At 42.2% G+C, this 5,271-nt stretch overlaps 1 long non-coding RNA gene across 1 annotated transcript; it reads left to right on the forward strand.

Annotated features, from left to right (window-relative positions):
* The first annotated feature begins 257 nt into the window (after positions 1–257).
* Positions 258–5,063, forward strand: LOC136151599 (uncharacterized). The gene is made up of 3 exons (XR_010660067.1): positions 258–328; positions 833–936; positions 4,995–5,063. It is a non-coding gene; the product is annotated as an uncharacterized lncRNA (long non-coding RNA).
* Positions 5,064–5,271: the final 208 nt, after the last annotated feature.

The raw sequence follows: 5,271 nt of genomic DNA on the forward strand, positions 1-5,271 counted from the left end.
GAGAAGTGTGAAGAGCTCAGATCTTCTTACTTGGAATTCATCCCAACCATCTAATACCAGGGGATCAGATGTACTTAACAAGGACACCCCTGCCCTGTAAGGACATTCTCCCCAAGCTTTGGCTTTCCTCCAGCCCCAGGGATTGTCTTTCCATGACCTAAAACGGCATCCTGCTTGCCTTTCCTCTAGCTGAAGCCATGGACTTCATTAACTTTTTAAAAAGCAGAGTCCATTCGCTTCCCTCCAGGTTTAATGATGGCTACTTAAGGACAGCACATGTCCAACTCTTTGCAGCCCCCTGGACTATACAGTCCATGGAATTTTCCAGGTCAGAATACTGGAGTGGGTTGCCTTTCCCTTCTCCAGGGGATCTTCCCAACCCAGGGATTGAACCTAGGTCTCCCACATTGCAGGCAGATTCTTTACTAGCTGAACCACCAGGGAAGCCCAAGAATACTCGAGTGGGTAGCCTATCCCTTCTCCAGCGGATCTTCCTAACCCAGGAATCAAACTGGAGTCTCGTGAATTGCAGGCGGATTCTTTTACCAACTGAGCTATCGGGGAAGCCCAAGGAGAGCACATGCCCATTCAAACAGAAGTTCAGTGAGGACAGAGACCTATCTTGTTCATGGCTTAACAGTGCCTAGCACATAGTTGATCAATCAATGTTTGTTGAGTGAAAGAATTTGTTGACTTCCTTCCCCTCTAGATTGTATCCTTGTGTCATCTTTGTTTACAGCAGTACCTGGTATATATTAGTCACTCAATAAACACTTGTTGAATGAATAAGCATGCAGATTACTGATTTTTTGACAAATAATTTTTCTTACAGTGTCACCAGCATGTATTAATGAATAACTGAGCCTCTTCTACATGTCAAGCCCTGGGCCAGGCCTGGAAATCCAAAGATACCCAGAACAGGATCCCTGCTTAAAGGTATTTACTGTCTAGCATAGGCGATAAATATGTAAACAATTAAAGTAGAAGCCCTCCAATCTGGCAAGACTGGGAGTCATCCTGTGCCAACAAATTGAAAATGTCAAAGGGGAGAAATACATTTTAAAAAATTATACTATGCTGGATATCTTCCATTTGACCCCCAATCCACTGTTCTCCATTCTCCATTTGCTGCCCACCCTAGGAGCTTTACCTGCATAAACTATATCACTGGGTTCCTTTGCCTTTTCTCTCCCTACTGGGTTTAGCCAATAGGAGACACTGGCAAGCAACTGGAGGGAGAGAGGAGTGAGAAACCAGGTATTGATAACAACAAATTGGAACTTGCTCTTTGGTATTGGCACTTGCCATCTCTACAAGGATTAAATCATGCGTTGCTGTTGCTCTTCAGTCGCCCAGTCGTGTCCAGCTCTTTGCAACCCCAGGGGCTTCTGCGCACCAGGCTTCCCTGTCCTTCACCAACTCCTGGAGCTTCCTCAAACTCATGTCCATTGAGTGAGTGATGCCATCCAACCATCTCATCCTCTGTCGTCCCCTTCTTCTCCTGCCTTCAATCTTTCCCACCATCAGGGTCTTTTCCGATGACTTAGTTCTTTGCATCAGGTGGCCAAAGTACTGAAGTTTCAGCTTCAGCATCAGTCCTTCCAATGAATATTCAGGACTGATTTCCTTTAGAATTGACTGGTTTAATCTCCTTGCAGTCTATGGGACTCTGAAAAGTCTTCTCCAGCACCACTGTTCAAAAGCATCATTTCTTCAAACTCAGCTTTCTTTATGGTACAACTCTCACATTCATACACAACTACTGGAAAAACCAAAGGTTTGACTATATAGAACTTTGTTGGCAAAGTAGTGTCTTTGCTTTTTAATATGCTGTCTAGGTTGGTCATAGCTTTTCTTCCAAGGAGCAAGTGTCTTTTAATTTCATGGCTGCAGTCACCATCTGCAGTGATTTTGGAGCCCAAGAAAATTAAGTCTCTCACTGCTTCCATTGTTTCCCCATCTATTTGCCATGAAGTGATGGGACCTGATACCATGATCTTAGTTTTCTGAATGTTGAATTTTAAGCCACCTGTTTCACTCTCCTCTTTCACTTTCATCAAGAGACTCTTTAGTTCCTCATCACTTTCTGCCATAAGGGTGGTGTCATCTGCATATCTGAAATTATTGATATTTCTCTCAGCAATTTTGATTCCAGCTTGTGCTTTATCCAGACCAACATTTTGCAGGATGTACATATAAGTTAAATAAGCAGGGTGACAATATACAGCCTTGACATACTCCTTTCCCAATTTGGAACCAGTTTGTTGTTCCATGTCCGGTTCTAACTGTTGCTTCTTGACCTGCAAACAGGTTTCACAGGAGGCAGGTAAGGTGATCTGGTATTTCCATCTCTTTAGGAATTTTCCAGTTTGTTGTGATCCATACAGTCAAAGGCTTTATCATAGTCAATGAAGCAGAAGTAGATGTTTTTCTGGAATTCTCTTGCTTTTTCTTTGATTCAATGGATGTTGGCAGTTTGATCTCTGGTTCCTCTGCCTTTTCTAAATCCAGCTTGAACATCTGAAAGTTCTCAGTTCATGTACTGTTGAAGCCTAGCTTGGAGAATTTTGAGTATTACTTTGCTAGTGTGTAAGATGAGTGCAATTGTGCGGTAGTTTGAACATTCTTTGTCATTGCCCTTCTTTGGGATTGGAATGAAAACTGACCTTTTCCAGTCCTGTGGCCACTGCTGAGTTTTCCAAATTTGCTGGCATAGTGAGTGAAGCACTTTCACAGCATCATCTTTCAGGATTTGAAATAGCTCAGCTGGAATTCTATCACCTCCACTAGTTTTACTCATAGTGATGCTTCCTAAGGCCCATTTGACTTTGCACTCCAAGATATCTGGTTTTAGGTGAGTGATCACACCATGATGGTTGTCTGGGTCATGAAGATCTTTTTTGTATAGTTCTTCTGTGCATTCTTGCCACTTCTTCTTTATATCTTCTGCTTCTGTTAGGTCCATACAATTTCTGTCCTTTATTGAGCCCATATTTGCATGAAATGTTCCCTTGGTATCTCTAATTTTCTTGAAGAGATCTCTAGTCTTTCCATTCTATTGTTTTCCTCTATTTCTTTGCACTGATCACTGAGGAAGGTTTTCTTATCTCTCCTGGCTATTCTTTGAAACCCTGCATTCAGATGGGAATATCTTTCCTTTTCCCCTTTGCCTTTGCTTATTTCTTTTCTCAGCTATTTGTAAGGCTTCCTCAGACAACCTTTTTGCCTTTTTGCATTCTTTTTTCCTTGGGAATGGTTTTGATCACCACCTCCTGTACAATCTTATGATCTTCTGTCTGTAGTTCTTCAGGCACTGTATCAGATCTAATCCCTTGAATCTATTTGTCATTTCCACTATGTAATCATAAGGGATTTGATTTAGGTCATACCTGAATGGCCTAGGGGTTTTCCCTACTTTCTTCAATTAAAGTCTGAATTTTGCAATAAGGAGTTCATGGCAACACCTCCTCATGCAAGGAGTTCAGAGAAGACAACAGAAATGAGGCACTGTGTGTTTGGGGTGGTAGGGGAACTGGCAGAACAAGTCTTCAGATTGTTAGATACTAGGAGCTGATTTTATGAGCCCAATTCTTGGATCTCCTCATATCTAGAAAACACTAAAATCCTTCATGGTGACAACTGCTCCTTATGACTAGCAGAAATTTCCTGCAAAAAATAATGTGGTTAATTGCATGTCTTCCCCCTTCACCAAAATCACATAGGCACCAATCATACCCCTGCCTCTTTGGAGCAGCTTCTCAGAGCTATCTGAGGTTCTGCCCTCCAGGCTGCAGTCCTCATTTTGCCCCAAATCAAACTTAACTGGCAACTCACACTATGCATTTTTTTCTGTCGACAATATTATTCCCCAGCTCCCTTTTCTTAACCCCAAACTCAGCTGCTATCCAGAGGAATCCTGGGTTCCCCTAACCTGTGGCTCTCTCCTTTGTGGTTTCCCTAATTTCTGCTCACAGTTTTATAAACACTCCTTTTATTAAACTCTCTTCAAAGAATCTCATTTAAGCATGCCACTTTTTTCCTGCTAAAACCAACCAACACACTTCCTTTTTAGTCTTAAAACATATGATTGTACTAACTCTCCTCTTATTCAGTAGGGAAGTCAAGCCCTTTTCTCAGAGTTTGGGACTGTTGGCTGAATTTCCACCTCGTCTTTCACGCATAAACAACATCCATCACGTGGAGACTATGACTTTGCCAGTTTCTTTCTCTTTCAATTGCAGCAAGAATTTAAGGACCCTTGTTAAAGCAATCCAAGTGCAGAATCCTTCCAGACTTTTATTGGTCTTTTTCTAATCTATAGTTGTTTCACCCACACCTAATTTCCCAGCAGTTTGTTTTCATGACTCACATGTAAGGAGTCTTATTTTCCCTTTTAAAAAATCAACATTTATTTCTCTTCATTTATTTTTTGATCAACCTACTTTTTTTTTTTTTTAATCAACCTACATTTATCTACTGCTACTCTGTCATGGGCCTTGGGCTGGAACTCAAAGCGGAAAGATAAGTCTCTGCCTTTAAGTTCACTCTTGTGGTGGGGGAACATAGATATGACTAGAAACAGCATTTCATTAAAGTCAGCTCATTCAAACTCCATGCATCAGCTTCTTGGTATGTCTTTCTGAAGCTTTCAACAAACCGCGCTCCCTCCCCTCACACGTGTATTTCATTGGTTCGTGTCACACTTGATTAATTCCTATAGCTACTGAACAAGTAGAATTAGCCTAAGTGGGCTTGGGAGCAAACACAACCAACCCCTGGTAAGTGTGTAACTCAGCAGGCAGAACTAGAAGGTAGCCTCCCAGGCAGACGGGCCCAGGCGGACTCAGGTGCTGCCCAGCGTGTATCACAGAGGGGAGCAGGGTTTACCGTCGTCCAGCAGAGGTGCTTAAGAGAGGCATCACTGTCATTAATGTTCCAAGTGAGAGGTATTTGCAGTGTAAACCCTAAATTTTTTTTTTTCTTTTTTTGTAAAGCAAGTGCCTGACTCAAGCTTTGATTGTTGAGACATCCTCTTCAAAGAGGCATCCACTTCAAAGATGGTGATCTCAAGTAAACAGCCAGCCTCACAACTACCTAAAGAGCCTGGCCTCCTGCCTGCTCTGAGACACGTGTGTTTTCGAGATCTTGGTTGATTTTGATAACTGACCATTTGGGCCGCTTGTTTTTCCTCTTCCTGTGCTTTAGATTCCTGCTCGTAAGCTTTAAATTCACCAATAGTGTGCCTGCGAAACCCTAGGCCCCCACCTTCAA

Source organism: Muntiacus reevesi, chromosome 20, assembly GCF_963930625.1.
Source record: "Muntiacus reevesi chromosome 20, mMunRee1.1, whole genome shotgun sequence".
NCBI classification, from domain to species: Eukaryota; Metazoa; Chordata; class Mammalia; order Artiodactyla; family Cervidae; genus Muntiacus; species Muntiacus reevesi.